Genomic DNA, 18,808 nt, shown 5'->3' on the forward strand with positions numbered 1-18,808 from the left:
CCGAGAGAAGAAAACTGTGGCCAGGGAAGGTGAGTTATTGCCTGAAGAACAGGGACTGGACCACAAATTCCAGGCAGTCTTGGCTTCTCATTCCGGTGCTATTCCAAGAGAATCTGCATTTTATGTAATTAAGAAGGGTATAACATCCTTTTAAAATCATAAAATATTTTTATTAAAGCCTTAAAATAACTGTATTCTCTGAAATCATACACAATTTCCATTATAATTCTAAGAAGATAATGGCTAGACTAGTGCATTGTCTCTGTTATGAAACAAACCTCAAAACTGTCAAAAATTCACTCTGGAAGATGGCTTTCCAGGCAGGAAGGGGAAGCTTGCTCAAGCAGCCCTCACACTCTTCCCTGATACTCTCCTATTCCTTTGGCTCAAGAACCCCAGGGATATGCTGTTCTTTCACACTGTGTCAAAAGTATAGCTAAAAACTCCTTGTGCCTTTGTGAAGTGGAAATGAGATGGATTATTTGAAAGCCTGTCCAAGAGAGGTTTCAGTTCTGGGTCAGATAGGTGAAGTATGTCCCACCCAGTCCCTTCCACAGGTACTTAGAGGACTCTGAAAAATAAGTAGCAGCAGGTGTATTGGGATAAAGACTAAGAGACTAAGGTAGAATGGAGCAAACAGATAGAATCTGAAGAAACAAACAAAAAAGACCTGCAGAAAGGGAAAAAATAGTCAAGAATAGCCTGAGCACCTAGGCATTGGGAACCAGATGATCCTGCATTTAAATCTTAACTCTGCCGTTTAACTACCTGTACTCATATAACCTTGGGTAAGGATCTTGATCTTTCTGAACCATAATTTCAGCATCTGTAATGGATAAATTAATGCCTTCCTCCTTGGGTTATTTTGAGGATTAAATGAAATGCTTAGCAATAACCAGCACATATAGAAACTTAAAACATGTATTTGCTATCATAATTATTATAACTGATCCCTAGCCTGTCTCAGTATAAGGAAATTATCTCATTCTCTTACTACTTATAAACCACCTTCTGCATACCCTCCTGGTACCTTCATGGTTCCAGACCTATTGAGACATCCCCCTTTTGTTATTCACTCAGAGTTCCAATTTCTGGTCTAGAAGAAAGTTATTTCCCCCAGGTGATTCTCCCTAAGTGGTCAACACTATTCACTGGGCAATATTTCATTTTCCACCTTTTACACAGAAACATGAAATTACTCTTTTATAGAGCTATGGGGAAAATCATAAATTGATACAATAGGAGCCACTGTGTTACTTACCAAGTAGTATACTCTTACATGGGGAATCACCCTTTGATAATATGTGAAAGTATGGCAAAATATTAAAAAGTACATAAAAGTGACATTACCATTGTTATGTGATGAAATTGGTGATTGAAAAAGTTTCATTTACATAAGCTGTACTTTGGAAATTTATATTCATTAAATAAAAGTTTTTAATAAAAAAAAGAAAAAGTTTCATTTAGTTACTCAGAAGGACTAATTTTACAGAGACAAGACAAGGAGTTCCATACAAGCAAATAAGAGGTAATGAAGAGCTAGCTAAAGTGATGGCATTTGTAATGGACAGGAAGAAGATGATAAACATTAAGAAGGAAAAAACTCATTGAAATTTATTAATTAATATTCTCTAATAGCTGAGACAGAAAAATGTAATGACAAAATCTAAGATTTCAGAAGCCTAAGAAAGAAGATGGTCCATTCAGAAACTGGAATGGGCATCTGTTTTTGGAGTCTGTCTGTCATTCCACTCTTCTACTAATAGTAGCTCTCTCTGGGAGAGCCTCCCTCCCCCCAGTGTGGTTCTCATTGGGCTATAAATTATAGTACCCCACTTCCTGGTCATGGGGTGGGCATGAGATTAGGCCTAGACAGTCATAGAGCTCCATCCTTCTGGCTGGCCACAGTGTGTGTGCCAGCACTGGGCCCATGATCCAGGTCATTCCAATCATTAACATCTCCTCAGATTGTGTTCTCTGGCCAAGAATCTTTTACACATTTACTTCATAGCAAGGGAATTCCATTCTAATCTGAACCTGCACTCATTATGTTTCCAGAAGTACTCTGCAGTGATTTTTCATGTTAAAAAAATGCTACAAAACTCTTTCTGCATCCCAATCTAACTGGAGAAAAACAAAATGATATTTATAGATGATCAAGCCCTCCCCAAATGACGCTTATTTCTGAGTTAAATATGTCTGGTGTTTTCTGAGGTCATATGATTTGGTAAATCCAACTTAAAAATCTGCAAAAGCTTCTTGGGGAATCAAGAAACTCCCTTATATGGACAGACTTTTTTTTTTTTTTTTTTCATCTCAACTGCTAAGAAGGCTGACCCTCCAACTGTCCTCTCTGCTGTGGCTGCCCACTATAAAACTTCAAAGCTTAAGCTGAGTTTGGCTAACTTTGACTCTTACTGACTACTCTAGAAATGCTCCTTCTCAATGGCCTTTCTACTGTCAGAATTCCAGGAGACTCTGATTCAGTGCAAACAAACCCTTGCTCTCCCATCCACTTGTCCACTCTCTCACTGTGTGTCCCATGCCTTAGCAGTGGCCTATCTAAAAACATGTTCTGTTATTCAAATGTAAACCCTATAGAGAACACACATGCATCTCCAGGGACAAAAGAGGCCCCTGGAGAATTTGGAGTATGCTCAGCTTGCCAGTCAAGAACTTCATTCCAGGGGCAGGCAACTGGCGCAGAGGCTAAGAGGCCCACATCCTGTATGGGATGAAGTGCCTCGCCTTGAGTCTGGCCTTCACTTCTGATCACACATTCTGGAAGACAGCCGGTCACAGCTCAGGCACTTGGGTCTCTGCACCCATGTGGGAAACCTGGATGGAGTTCCAGGTTTCTAGCTTTGGCATGGTTGTTACAGGTATTTGAAGAGTGAATCAGCTGATGGAAAAAATCTCTTTCTGCTTTTCAAAAAAGAAAAAAAGAAAAGAAAGGCAGGAAGTCAGGAAGGCAGGTAAGCTTCTTTAAAAAAAAAAAAAAAAAAGAACTACATTCCAGGAGGTGACCAGAATTAGCATCAATTCAGGCATCTACATGGATGTCTTTTAATGATTTCCTGTCAAAAAATACCCTAAAGAAAATTGGAGCAAAGAGCAGACATTTTGGGACATTTATATTCCAGATGAATACTTTCTGGTGTAGCTAGAAATACTGGATCAAAGTCTAATTTCTTTAGTGCAGAAGCCCATAATTTGTTGAATTCTAAAAGGAAAGAAAAAAAGCAGCAGTTTACTGCTTGGACTCAATTTTCTGATTCTGTTAAAAGGCCATGGTGAGGTGAAAGAAAAGCAAAGGAGTGTGGCAGAGAGTGTGATAATGGGGTGAAGACTTGGGAAGTAGGGATCTGTTTCCTTGGAAATTCAGCGACTTGGCAACGTAGAACATGACTGGTTCTGCTCTTCTACTGGGTGCGTGGAGCAGGCCTTACAACCTCATCAGTCTGTCCAGCATGTTAAGAACCTTCCTCAAAGACAATGCTTTAGGATGGGAGCGATGGCCAGGATGTCACTCCCAACAGGAAAAGGCACGTTTTACATCCTCCCTTGCCCCGTAAGGACTCGCTCCTTACAATAGACTCTTAAGCACTAAAGCAAGATACGGCTTTTTGGACTGTGGAAGCACATTCTACATAATCTAAGACAAGAATATAAAGCATTTATATGCACTCTCTTGATAAAATTATCCTAAGCTTAGAACATACATTATAAAAAAAAAAAAAGAACATTATTCACATAGCTACCAGAAGAAATCAGGTTTTTTATTCAAATGCTGTGTGTGTGTGTGTGTGTGTGTGTGTGAGAGAGAGAGAGAGAGAGAGAGAGACAGAGAGAGAGACAGAGAGAGAGAGAGAGACTTTTGTTTTTCCCCTGGGCTGCTAAACTGGGACAACATAATCCTGAAACTATGACCAGCCATAATTTTACTCTCAGTTTTGGAAAACTCAAGCTCAGTAGGAGTGAAATGTGCCATAAAGACACCCAAGATTGGAGAGCAATGACATTTTTAAAGTGCTTGAATTCAACTCTGCCCTGGAATTCCAATTTCCTGTTACACAGGGATCAGTAACTTGTACCAGTACCACACTGACTTAATTACTGTTGCTTTGTGGTCACGTTTGAAATTAGGAAGTGTGAGTCCTACTTTATACTTTTGCAAGATCGTTTTAGCTACCTAGGTAAATATCTAGAGTTTCTTGTAGTTCCATATGAGTTTTAGAAACAGTAGGTACATTTCTATAAAGAAGTCAGCAGGGACTGTGATGGGGATTGGTTGCATAGAATCTGCTGATCAATTTGGAAAACACTGACATCTTAACAATATGAAGTCTTCTGATTCCCCCATCAGCTTTTTAAAAATCTTTCATTAGGTCTTCTTCAATTTCTTTCAATCATGATTTATAATTTTCAGAGAATAAAATTTGTACTTCTTTTGCAAAAATTTACTTCTAAATATTTTATCTTTTTTTATACTACATAAATGAACTTTTTAAAAAATATATATTCATTTTGGGGCCTGCACTGTGGCATAGCAGGTAAAGCTGCCGCCTGCAGTGCCGGCATCCCATATGGGCGCTGGTTCGAGACCCAGCTGCTCCACTTCCAATCCAGCTCTCTGCTATGGCCTGGGAAAGCAGTAGAAGATGGCCCAAGTCCTTGGGCCCCTGCACCCTCGTGGGAAGACCTGGAGGAAGTTCCTGGCTCGTGGCCTCAGACTGGCTCAGCTCTGGCCGTTGTGGCCAAATGGGGAGTGAACCAATGGATAGAAGATCTCTCTCTCTCTCTCTACCTCTCCTTCTCTCTCTGTGTAACTCTTTCAAATAAATAAATAAATATTTTAAAAATTCCATTTTGGATTATCCATTGCAAATGTATAGAAATAAAATTGATTTTAGCATATTTATCATATCTTGCAGCCTTGCTAAACTTGTTTATTCTAATATTTTTAGTAGATTTCTTAATATTTTTATGTATAAGGTCCTGTCATCTGCGAATCTTTTTTTTTTTTTTGACAGGCAGAGGGGACAGTGAGAGAGACAGAGAGAAAGGTCTTCCTTTGCCGTTGGTTCACCCTCCAATGGCCGCTGCGGTAGGCGTGCTGCGGCTGGCGCACCACGCTGTTCCGATGGCAGGAGCCAGGTGCTTCTCCTGGTCTCCCATGGGGTGCAGGGCCCAAGGACTTGGGCCATCCTCCACTGCACTCCCGGGCCACAGCAGAGAGCTGGCCTGGAAGAGGGGCAACCGGGACAGGATCGGTGCCCCGACTGGGACTAGAACCCGGTGTGCCGGCGCTGCAAGGCGGAGGATTAGCCTAGTGAGCCGCGGCTCCGGCCCATCTGCGAATCTTTATAATCTAGATGCCATTTTTTTTTTTTTTTAATTTGGGAGACAGAGGCAGAAAGGCAAAGACACACACACACATACATCCCATCTGTTAGTTCACTCTCCAAATGACCACAATAAATAGGACTGGGCAGGACTCATCCACTTGAATCATTATCTGCTACCTCCCAGGGCCTGTATTGGCAGGAAGCTGGAATCAGGAGCTGGGGACAGGAATCAAATCCTTACACCTGGTGCCATATATATACACATATATATGTAATTGTAATAAAATACACAAAGCATAGAATTTACCATTTTAATCATGGTTAAATTCAGTGAAATGTGCATAGCTCAGTGGCATTAAGTGCATTCACATTGTTGTACCACCAGCATCCGTATCTAGAACTTTATCATCAAACCGAACTGGAAACAAGTATTTTGTTTTTTAAAAATTTTATAATAGCCATCCTAGCGGGTGTGGTGAATTGTCTCATTGTCATGTTGACTCCATTTGCCTGATCAATTAATTAATTTGATGATTAATGATGTCAAACATCTTTTCATGTATTTTAAATTCCAAAGAAGGTATACAAATAGCCTTCAAGTTCCTTTTAGCATGTTTGAGTTGGGTTGTTTGGCTGTGTTACAGGAATTTTCTATATATTTGGATATTAATCCCTCCTCAGATATAGAATTTGCAAGCATTTTCTCCCATTGTGAGGGCTGCCTTTTCACTCTCTTGATTGTGTCTTTTAATACATGAAGTTTTTAAATTTTTATGAAATCCAGGTTGTTTTTCTTTCATTGTCTGTGCTTTTGGTGTAATATCCAAGAAGTCACTGCCAAATCTAATGTCATAACGTTTTTTTACAAATGTTTTCTTCTGAGAGTCTTCTTTAGGTCTTTGATCAATTTTAAATGAATTTTTGTATAAAATAAACGTCCAACTTAACTTTTTGCACATAGTCACCTATTGATAACTTCTTATTTTAATGTGGTACATTTGTTACAATTAATGTGCTAATACATAAATTTTTAATATTAATCCTTAATTATTTATTAGTTCCACATTTTATTCAGATGTCCTTGGTTTTTACCTAAATCTCTTTTCTGTTCCTGGATCTTATCCAGGACACCACATTATTTTAGTTGTCATGTCTCCTTAGGTTCCTCTAAGCTATGACAGTTTCTCAAACTTTCCTTGTCTTAAATGACTTTGACAGTTTGGAGGAGTATTCGTCAGGTATTTTTGTAGGCTGCCCTCTGTTGGAATTTGTCCAATGTTTTCCTCATTCATTAGAAACGGGGTTATAGGTTTCTCAACTCAACCCATTACCACCACCTCACTTCTAGTGCTTTCCCTAACTTCTTTTCTTCTATATCTTTCCAGTATTTTTTTTTAATTTTTAAATCTATTTATTGGAGAGGCAGACACACAGCAAGAGACAGAGAGTTCCCACCCACTGGTTCATTCCCCAAGTGCCTGAAACAGCCAGTGGGCCAAAACCAGGAGCCAAGAACTCAATCCAGGTCTCCCATATCTGTGGCAGAAATCAAACTATTTGAGTATTACTGCTGCCTCCCAAGGTCCACATTAGCAGGAAACTGGAATTGGGAACTGGAGCTGGGGATCTAACCCAGACACGCTGATGTGGGATACAGGATTGCTAACCAGCCTCTTAACCACTAGGACAAATATTCACACACCTCCAGTGTTTTTATGTAAATACAAGTAAATATGAGTATGTATTTTTTCTACCTTTCGCACACAAAGGGTATATGTTTGCTTGGGTCTTCTGAAAAACTATTGCTAAAACAGACTTAAATGTGAGAATAATTCCCAGAGTTGGAATCTTTGGGTCAAAAGGAAAATGCATTTGCAATTTATAATAAATGTTTCTAAAATTATTCTCCACAGGGATTGTCCCATTTTGCACTCCCACCAGCTGACGATGAGATTGCCAGTGTCTCCTCGCCTTGCCAAAAGAACGTGCTGTCAAACTTTGGAATTTCGTCAATCGGCTGTGTGAGAAGTGGTGTGATTTTAATTTGCATTTATCCTATGAGTATTTTTGATCATCTTTTCATGTATTTAATGTCATTGGTATTTCCTTTTCTATGGACTATTTGTTTATGTCCTTTACCAATTTTTCTATTCTATTATTAGATACTCTTTTTAAATTTTTTTTAGATTTATTTGAGAGTTTACAGAGAGAGAGAGAGATCTTCCTTCCAGATACTCTTAATATAAAAGAGAAATTAGCTGTTGGTCTAAGAAGCTTTGCATTTTTCAGGTTGTAATTTGTTTTTTGGCTTCGTTAATGATATATTAAGTTATGAAGAAGTTATTTTACATAATAGAATTACTTAATCCTTTATTTTATGTTTTCAAAGTCTTAATTAGAAAGGCTTTCCTCTGGATAAGGTGCTAAAAGACTTGTTCCAGGGGCTGGCGCCACGGCATAGCAGGTAAAGCCGCCACCTGTAGTGCCGGCATCCCATATGGGCACGGGTTTGAGTCCTGGCTATTCCACTTCTGACCTAGCTCTCTGCTACGGCACAGGAAAGCAGTGGAAGATGACCTAAGTCTTTGGGCCCCTGCACCCACATGGGAGACCCGGAAGAAGCTTCTGGCTCCTGGCTTCAGATGGCGCAGCTCCAGCCATTGCGGCCATCTGGGGAGTGAACCAGCAGATGGAAGACTCTCTCTCTCTCTCTCTCTGCCTCTGCCTCTGCCTTTCAAATAAATAAATAAATCTTTTAAAAAAAAAAAAAGGAATTGTTCCATGTATTCTTCAAGTATTTTCGTCTATGCACTTTTTCTTTTGAAAGGTAGATACACATAAACAGACTGAGGAATACAGAAACAGACAGACACAGAGAGATCTTCCATTTGCTTCCTCATTCCCCAAATTCCTGAAAAATCCAGGCTGAGCAAGGCTGAAGCCAAGGGTCCAGAGCTCAATCCAGGTCCTCACCTACTGCCCCCAGGGTGCATATTAGCAGGAAGCTGGAACTGGAGGAGTCCGGACTTGAACCCAGGCACTCTGATGTGGAATAAGGATGTCCAAGCAGCATCTTAACCACTGTGCTAAAAACCCATCCCCATGCATATTTTACATGAGTTTTTAAAAAGTTTATTTATTTATTTGAAAGGCAGAGTTACAGAGAAAGAGAGAGACAGACAGACAGAGCTTCCATCTGCTGATTCACTCCCCAAATGGCTGCAGAGGTCAGATCTGGGCTAATCTGAAGCCAGGAGCTTCTTCTGGGTTTTCCACGTGGGTGGAAGTACTTCCAGGGGCCCAAGTACTTGGACATCTTCCACTGCTTTCCCAGGCCCATTAGCAGGCAACTGGATCAGAAGTGGAGTAGCCAGGACTTGAACTCGTGCCCATGTGGGATGCCAGCGCTGTGGGCTGCAGCTTTAACCCACTACACCACAGCACTGGCTCCCATATACAATTTTTTTAAACTTAAGTCCTCTATTGATTTTAAATCTATCCAAGTGTATTGTACTAAGCCTGAATTCACCTAACTTCTTCAAGGGGACTACCCAGTTGTACTAAAATACACATGCCTGGGCTGGCGCTGTGGCTCAATAGGCTAATCCTCCGCCTAGTGGCGCCGGCACACTTGGTTCTAGTCCTGGTCGGGGCGCCGGATTCTGTCCCGGTTGCCCCTCTTCCAGGCCAGCTCTCTGCTGTGGCCAGGGAGTGCAGTGGAGGATGGCCCAAGTGCTTGGGCCCTACACCCCATGGGAGACCAGGAGAAGAACCTGGCTCCTGCCTTTGGATCAGCGTGGTGCGCCAGCCACGGCGGCCATTGGAGGGTGAACCAGTAGCATAGGAAGACCTTTCTCTCTGTCTCTCTCCTCTCTCTCTCACTGTCCACTCTGCCTGTAAAAAAAAAAAAAAAAAAATACACATGCCTGCTCACTGATTTGAGATGCCACCTCTATCAGGCACTAACTTGTTTTGTTCCTTTTTTTTTTTTTTGACAGGCAGAGTGGATAGTGAGAGAGAGAGAGACAGAGAGAAAGGTCTTCCTTTTTGCCGTTGGTTCACCCTCCAATGGCAGCTGCGGCCGGCGCATTGCGCTGATCCGAAGCCAGGAGCCAGGTGCTTCTCCTGGTCTCCCATGCGGGTGCAGGGCCCAAGGACTTGGGCCATCCTCCACTGCCTTCCCAGGCCATAGCAGAGAGCTGGCCTGGAAGAGGGGCAACCGGGATAGAATCCGGCGCCCCAACCGGGATTAGAACCCGGTGTGCCGGCGCCGCAGGCGGAGGATTAGCCTGTTAAGCCACGGCGCCGGCCTATTGTTTTGTTCCTTATGTTTGCCAGTCTATTCCTGTACAAGTATCAGCCTGTTTTTAATTATTAAGTCTATACTATCTAGCCGTTTGTTTTTTATCTCAATGCACTAATCTCATTTCTTCCTTTGGGAAGTTTTTCTAACCATTTTTGCTTACTTTACACCATAAATTTAGAATCATTTTGTCTAATTGTCCCTTGTCCAAAAAAATTTATTGATATTTTTCTGAAGGTCACATTATAATTAACTTAGGAGGAACTGTTGAGTCTTACTACCCCTTAGAATACAGTACACATGTCTGTTTGTTTAAGGTTGCATTAATGGGGACAGGCGTTCAGCACAGTGGTTAAGACACCATTTGAGGCAATCACATCCCATTTCTGAGTGCCTGGGTTCAAGTTCCAGCTCTGGTTCCAATTCCAATTCGCTCGCTCACTCGCTCGCTCGCTCTCACACCACCCCCTGTCTCTTTCTTTGCCTTACAAATAAATAATAATTTAAAATACTTTTTAACTTGCATTGATGTCTTTGAAAGTATTTTAACATTTTTCTGAAAAAGATTTTGCAGGGGCTGGCATGATGGTATAGCAGGTAAAGTGTCACTTGCAATGCCAACATCCCATATGGGAGTGCCAGTTGGAGTCCCAGCTGCTTTACTTACAATCTAGCTCCCTGCTGACATACCTGAAAAGCAGCAGAAGATGGCCTGAGTACTTGGGCCCCTGCCACTGGTTGGTAAAATGGCACAGTCTTATCTGTGGCGCGGTCTACGCCAGGGACACCATCCTGGACTCTAGTCCCCACTGCCATTGCTGGAAGCCAGGTGACCACATGGCCCAATCACAGGTGTCAGCTCCACCTCCATCCTAATGGGATTCGCTGCTCCTACTTCCCTGCCCACCCCCTGGCAAAGGTTTAATAGGACCTGTTCCTGAACAGGTCTTTCTTGATATCTCTCTCTTATGCTCTCCTCTTTTTTTCTCTCTTCGTCCCTTCCCTCCGGTCTGTCGGGTTTCTTCCACCAATAAACCCGTTCCCCTTACTCCAGTGTTTAATGTATTTTGTGGCGACCTTACGTCACTCACATGGGAGACCAAGAATGAATTCCAAGCTCCTGGCTTCAGCCTGGCCCAGCCCCAGGTATTGCAGCCATTTGAGGAGTGAACCGCAAAAAGAAAATCTTTCTCCTTTCTCTCTTTTTCTAATTTCTCTTTTGGGGCAGGTGTTGTGGTACAATGAATTAAACTACCACTTGGATTACCCACATCCTGTATTGGAATGCCTGAGATCAGGTCCCGCCTCCACTTCTGATCCAGTTTTCTGCTAATATACACCCTAGGAGGAAGCAGATGATGGCTGAAGTACTTGGGTTCCTGCTACCCACATGAGAGATGCTTACAGCATGCCTGGCTCCTGGCTTGGCCTGACCCAGCCTTGGATGTTGGGAGCATTCATGGAGTGAACTAGTAGATAGAAAATCTTTCCCTTCTCTCTCTCCCTCTCTGTTGCCTTTCAAATAAATAAAAATAATTTTAAAATATTTTGCATATTTTATTTCCAGGTTTTATTTCTTTGTGTTGTTACAATAAAGAGGATTTTCTGCTGCAGTCCACCTTCGGATTATCATTTGTGTATATGAAAGCATTTGATTTCTACATAATAATATGAATATTGAATTACTGAATTCCTTCTCTACTACTGATAGGTAGTAATTTTTAGCTGGTCGTCTTGGATTTTTTCATGAGTACAATCATACCACCTTCCAATACTGACAGTTTGACTCCCACCTTACCAACTTCATTATGCTTTCAATTTCTTCCCATTTTCCAACTGTGCTGCCCACTCCAGCGCTACCAAGCAAGACAATGGAGAATAAAGTGGGCAGATCACCAGGAGGCCAGAAGAGGCCTCCAGTGAGGGCGCTTGCTGGGTTTGTGTTTTCTCATATTAAACTGCCATTATAGCTACCAGTTTATGCCTGGCACAGCACTCAACTCTTAACTTAGAAATTCCTGTTTCATCTTACAATTATTCTATGAGATTCGTAGCACTGTTACCAGCTTCATTTTACAGATTAAAAACCCTGAAGGGGTCTGAGTTGTGGAGTAGCAGGTAAAAGCCACCACCTGCCACACCAGCATCTCATATGGGTGCAGGTTTGAGACCCAGCTGCTCCACTTCTGATCCAGCTACCTGCTAATGGCCTACAAAAAGCAGTGGAAGATGACCTAAGTCCTTGGGATCCTGCACCCATGTGGGAGACCCAGAAGAAGCTCCCGACTGCTAGCTTTGGCCTGGCACAGCCCCAGCCATTGCAGCCATCTGGGGAGTGGACCAGCAGGTGGAAGATCTCTCTCTATCTTACACCCCTCCCCGTAACTCTTTCAAATAAATAAATAAAATCTTAAAAATAAAATGGAGAGGGAAATAATGGGCCGAAAGTCACAAAGAAAGTGGGAAAACTGCCTGAAATCCAGGTTTATCTAATTCTAAGGAAACAACTCTTAATTCCCATGCAACCAAGTCCACCTGGTCAGGCAGCCGTTGCTGTAACTCCTCAGAAAATGAAGAACTGGTCTTGCTGAGGACTCCAACTCTGAGTCGTAGTCTGGCAGGATCCAGATTCAGGTTTTCCAGTTACTTCTAACCTCTGAAATAAAATAAATGTTTACATAGGGTATAATTTTATCCTCATACCTGTCGTGTAAGTGATGTCTGATGCTCTACTGGATTATTCCACAGACACGAGAGATACATGCAATATGTGTGCCCACCATTCACACGTGGCACTTGCAATGCCCCATGCACACAGAATTCTGGGATCCCACTTGGTGTGCAATCTGGAGAGACTCAAAGTGAATTCAGGTAAGTCTGTTATGAAAGGGATTGGCTTCCAGAGTGTTGTACATGTGCATAGAAGTAAAAAAAAATTATTTTATGCGGTGTCTCCACTCTTTTAAGAACTAAGAATAAAGCACACATACATGAATGAGCTATTGATTGTGTTGGTGGTGATTCTGCATAAAAGTTAAACATTTTGATATTTGCACTTAAAAATGGCATTGCACAAAACAAAGATGAATAGTAAAATGTTGATTATTTAGTTTTAATTTTACTTAGAACATTAAAGCAAATTTTAAAAAACAGTACAAGTTGGGGCCAGTGCTTTGGCGTAGTGGGTAAAAACCGCCACCTTCAGTGCCAGCATCCCATATGGGCACCGGTTCGAGTCCCAGCTGCTCCACTTCTGATCCAGCTCCTGCTATGGTCTGGGAAAGCAGTGTAAGTTGGAATAGGTCCAAGTCCCTGGACCCCTGCACTCGGGTGGGAGACCCAGAAGAAGTTCCTGGCTCCTGGCTTCGGATTGGCACAGCTCTGCCATTGCAGCCATCTGGGAAGTGAACCAGCAAATGGAAGACTTCTATTTGTTTGCCTCTGCCTCTCTCTAACTCTGCCTTTCAAATAAATAAATACATCTTAAAAAAAAAAAAGTACAAGTTGAGAGAAAGAGTCTACAGTAAAAGGGAAACTGTTAGCATATTTTTTTTTTTTTGACAGGCAGAGTGGACAGTGAGAGAGAGACAGAGAGAAAGGTCCTCCTTTGCCGTTGGTTCACCCTCCAGTGGCTGCTGCGGCCAGTGCGCTGCAGCTGACGCACCGCGCTGATCCGAAGCCAGGAGCCAGGTGCTTCTCCTGGTCTCCCATGTGGGTGCCGGGCCCAAGGACTTGGGCCATCCTCCTCTGCACTCCTGGGCCACAGCAGAGAGCTGGCTTGGAAGAGGAGCAACCAGGACAGAATCTGGCGCCCCAACCAGGACTAGAACCCGGTGTGCCAGCACCACAGCCGGAGGATTAGCCTATTGAGCCGCGGCACCGGACTGTTAGTATCTTTAATATCATTCTTTTCCTACATTTTGAACAAAAGGCCTATGTTTTCACTTCATACTGGGCCCCACAAGTTACATTGCCAGTCCTGTTTTTAACAAGCTTCCCAGTGATTTTAAGAGCAAGGGCAGGATTGAGAGCCACTGGGGCTGTCCTTTGAAAGCGCTGGTCAGTGGCGACTTGGCAGGACTCCGAGCATTGGGTGGGCAAGTGCTGCCCTCTAGTGCCTCTGGCTGCCACTAGGCGTACCTGCTACACTCCCGCAGCGTCCTCACCAGCTGGGTGGGCTCCTGCCTGTCGCTGCTCTGGGGCCTCCCATTCAACCCCCGGAAACTTTAGCTCTTGGGCATTAACAAACATGCTTGTGTGTAAAAGGTTGCTGCTGAATGGCAGGAGCTACGCATCTCTGTCCCAGCACCCTGGGGAATCTGAGGTTCACTAGGATTGTGAGTCTAAGGGACAAAACCTAACATCTTGTGGCATGTCTGGCAGGACTTTTTTTAAAAAACATTTTAGGGTCTGGTGCTGTGGCGTATCTCTGGCATGAAGCGCCGGCATCCCATATGGGCGCCAGTTCTGGCCCCGGCTGCTCCTCTTCCAATCCAGCCTCTGCTATGGCCTGGGAAAGCAGAAGATGGCCCAAGTCCTTGGGCCCCTGCCACCCACATGGAAGACCTGGATGGAGTTCCAGGCTCCTGGCTTTGGATCGGCACAGCTCCGGCCGTTTCAGCCATCTGGGGAGTGAGCCAGCACATGGAAGACCTCTCTCTCTCTGTCTACCTCTCTATAACTCTGTCTTTCAAATAAATAAAATAAATCTTTTTTAAAAAATACCTAATTTTCCTTTGTTAAAAGACTTATTTTAATTTTCTTGAGAGAAATATATTCACGGCCTTTTACATTCACAGCCTACTTCGTACGCTCAGGTGAGCCAGCTACCCTCTAGGCCAAAGCTGAGAGAGGGCTGGAAAATCCAGTTGCCCGCTCAGCTGGTCCTGTTCACCACTGTTCACCGGGCCAGGCCAGAGCAGCTGTGGCAATGAGAAAGCAGGCCTGGGGAGCTGCCATGGGAGGTCCCACCAGAACTGCCACCACCTGGGCTGTGGAGCCTGAATGCTCAGCCTTCCTCAGCTCCTTCCACCCTCTCCTCTGTGCTGAGTCATGTGGGGGTCTGCCAGCTGGCTGCTGCTCACTCAACGCCCTCCCCTGCTCCTGTGCACTCCGTGTGCCCACCAGGCTCGCCTAGCGTCCCACCCAGCAGTGGCACCAGCTTCTGCCAGGCCGGCTGGTCAGGAGGTGGACCTTGTCTCTTCTTCCCCTGTGCTAACACACTCTGACTGCTGGCTGCCTGTTTAACACCTGTCTGGCTGGTAGAGCAGTTGATTAATGAGTATGTCATAGACCTGGATTGAAAAAAAAAAAGCCCTTCCCAGTCATGACGGATGATCTCCCCTCCTCCCCCCACTAGGGTGGTTCTTGGGCCAAAGGGCACCCGGTCCAGGCAAGACCTGGGCCGCTGTTGACCTTTCCTTCTGAGAAACTTGACAAGTGATATTCGAATGCTTAGTGTCCTTGAGTGCACCATTTCCGGCACGTGTGCGGTAACTGTTGTACCTGAGCGAGTAGGAACAAAGGAGCTCCACACATTGATCAGATTTGATGGTCCTTTATTTGCCAGCAGTGGAAAGTGGGCTCATGCCCTAACGAACTCTCGACCCTGAAGCCTAAAGCAACAGGGTTTATAAAGGCAAAAACCACAAAATCGGGAGGGGAAGTCATGGTTGCTAGGAACAGGGGGGAATACATGGTTACTGGGGTCAAGCTGACCTAAAACCTATGCGAAACTAGTATCAATTATAATCTTGACAATACCAGTTACAATCTTATAATCCTGACATTAATCCAGGTATTGGTTTTAATTATATGTAGGACATAGACAAATTACATTTTTATCATTAACCCAGGTGCAACCTTTTTACTTTCAAGCTTGAACAATTATGCTAGGGGGTTTCTATGCTCTGCCAAGTGTGATGTAGTGGACTGCTATTGTTCTACTGTTTTAGATCATAGTTTCAGACCAGAGTCTCACAGTGTGTATGTGGGGGTGCTTTCCCAGAATGGAGTCTCAAGTGCTCCAAAATGGAGTCCCTACTGTCAAGGTGCTACTTCATAACTACTCCTCTCTCACACAGCAGTGTGTGTGTGGAGCAGAAGAGAGTAATAGTGGATAGTATACAAATACACTTAAATCATCTTTATTCTTCATCAGGTAAAACATTTGAAGATTTGGGCACAGTATTATTTAGTAACACATCACCAATGTTGAAAGCAACTGCTTTGAAAAAAAATGGTTGTTCTCATCAGAAAGCTATTCTGTGCATGGCACTGATGCAACTTGCAACACAGTGTGCAGCAAGCTAATTTTGCTAACTTTTTAAAATGTTTTATATACCTATTTGAAAGACACAGAGAGCTCCTAATCACTCCCCAAAAGCCCTCAACAACCACAGCCTGGCCCAGCTAGGAAACTGGAATTCAATCCAGGTCTCTCACATAGGTGACCCATGCACAGTATTGCATGAGCATGTACCTGGAATTGAGAGGGGAGCTGGAACTCGAACCCAGGTACTCTGATAAGGGATGCGGGCATCCCAGCAAGCATCTTTACTGCTAGGCCAAATGCCTGCCCTGAGTATAAATTGAATGTACAGCTACGGCTCTGTGACTATGAGCACTCCTAGTGAGCAGCAGTCAACTAGGTCTTCCAAATCTCCAGCCTACTGATTCTCCATGAAGTTCTTGATATCAGGTACCCAGCCGAGCCTTGCTCCCCATAGACTGTCCCCTGGCCCATGCTTATCTCCAGTCCCCAGTCCCCAGTCCCCAGGGTGGGTTCTTCTTCCAGTTTAGAATTAACACTACTGGGAGAAACAGGGAATGAGTAGGGAGAGGGCTAGCCATCTCCCTAAGGAGCAAAAGGCAGCTGTTTATTGCACACTCAGATAGGTGAGAAAGGCTGTGAATATAGAAGACACTCCTAGGATGTGTGGGGAGTGCTCCCTGATGTGAGCATGATGGCCGACGTCCAGGGTCCTAGGATGTGTGGGGAGTGCTCCCTGATGTGAGCATGATGGCCGACGTCCGGGGTCCTAGGATGTGTGGGGAGTGCTCCCTGATGTGAGCATGATGGCCGACGTCCGGGGTCCTAGGATGTGTGGGGAGCACTCCCTGATGTGAGCACGATGTCCCGGGTCTTGGATCTTCAGGGAAGGCTCCCTGAAGTCAGCGTGGTGACCGATGTCCCGGGTCCTGGGATGCAGGGAGGGCTCCCTGATGTCAGCATGGTGACTGACTTCCTGGGTCCTTCCCCAGACCATAGCAACTTACCACAAGTGGCCTTTCCATTTTGAGGGGATAAATGCAAGAAGAAATTTCTCTACAGCCCTCTACCCACAGAAGATGAGTGACCTTTCTCCCAGTCTTGGCTGGGATCAGCTTTAAACCACGTCCATCAAACAGTCTTCACAAGGGTCCAGAAAACCCCCTCATTCCACTCCTCTATGAAATCCTCTCACTACTTGGTTAATGCCACTCTTTCGATAACTGGTTGCTATTCTCACACTGTCTTTTATACTACAGTCTGTTTAAGTATTTACAGGTGATAATGGAACAAACTAAGGCCTTCACCAACCAGTGGTCAACCAAATGCTGCTACAGGGATATACTCGGCTCCTCGCCCAGGAGACAGCGGCTTGAGACATCGCCCCATGCCAGCAGAGAGTACCTCGTTGCCCATGTCTGCAGGAAGTATCTCTAAAGACAGTTCATTTATTTATTTATTATTTTATTTTATTTTTTTTTATTTTTGACAGGCAGAGTGGACAGTAGAGGGAGACAGAGAGAAAGGTCTTCCTTTTTGCCGTTGGTTCACCCTCCAACGGCTGCCACGGTGGGCGCGCTGCGGCCGGCGCACCGCGCCGATCTGATGGCAGGAGCCAGGTGCTTCTCCTGGTCTCCCATGGGGTGCAGGGCCCAAGAACTTGGGCCATCCTCCACTGCACTCCCTGGCCACAGCAGAGAGCTGGCCTGGAAGAGGGGCAACCGGGACAGGATCGGTGCCCTGACAGGGACTAGAACCCCGTGTGCCGGCACCGCAAGGTGGAGGATTAGCCTACTGAGCCGCAGCGCCGGCCCTAAAGACAGTTCATTTTCTCTCTATCCCTCCTGGACTTTTGGGGCCAATGTAATCCCATACAACTCCTGCTTTATAAAAAAAAAAAAAAAAAAAAAAAAAAGGTGGGGGGAGGGGGAGAGGGATGTTAGTAAAATGGTGCAGTCTTATCTATGGCGTGATCCACACCCCCAACACCATCCTAGGCTCTAGCCCCCACCGCCATTGCTGGAAGCCAGGTGGCCACATGGCCCAACCACAGGTGTCAGCTCCACCCCCATCCTAATGGGATTCGCTGCTCCTACTTCCCTACCTGCCCCCTGGCAAAGTTTTAAAAGGACCTGTTCCTGAACACGTGGCTCTCTTTCTCTCCCATCTCTTGATCCATCTCTCTCCCTCTCTCTGTCCCTTTTCTCTCTGTCTCTCTGTCTCTCTTGGTCTTTCTCTTACGCTCTCCATCTCCCTCTATTCCTTCGTTGCCCTTCCCTCTGGTCTGTCGGGTTTCCCCCAATAAACCCTTTCCCTTAAAAAAAAAAAAAAAAAGGTAGAGCAGCCAGGACTCATATAGGATGCTGGTACTGCAGGTTGTGGCTTAACCTGCTGAGCCACAACACCAGCCCCTATTTCTTTTTCTAAAAAATATTTGCAGGGCTGGCACTATGGCATAGTAGGTTAACCATCTGCCTGTGGCACCGGCATCCTGTATGGGCTCCTGTTCAATCCTGGCTGCTCTACTTCCCATCCAGCTCCTTGCTGATAACCTGGGAAAGCAGTAGAATATGGTCCAAGTGCTTGGGCTCCTGCACCCGCATGGGAGACCCAGAAGAAGCTCCTGACTCCTGGCTTCAGATCAGTTCTGCTCTGGCTATTGCAGCTATTTGGGGAGTGAACCAACGGATGGAAGACCTCTCTCTGTCTCTTCTCTCTGTCTGTAACTATGCCTCTCAAGTAAATAAATAAGTCTTGTTTGAAAGACAGAGTCCCAGAGAGAGGAAGAGATCTTCCATCCATCGGTTCACTCCCCAAATGGGATCCAAAGTGGGGCAGCCAAGACTAGAACTGGTGCTCATGTGAGATGCTTGTGTCACATTTTTT

This window comes from Lepus europaeus, chromosome 12, assembly GCF_033115175.1.
Source record: "Lepus europaeus isolate LE1 chromosome 12, mLepTim1.pri, whole genome shotgun sequence".
In the NCBI taxonomy this organism is placed as follows: Eukaryota; Metazoa; Chordata; class Mammalia; order Lagomorpha; family Leporidae; genus Lepus; species Lepus europaeus.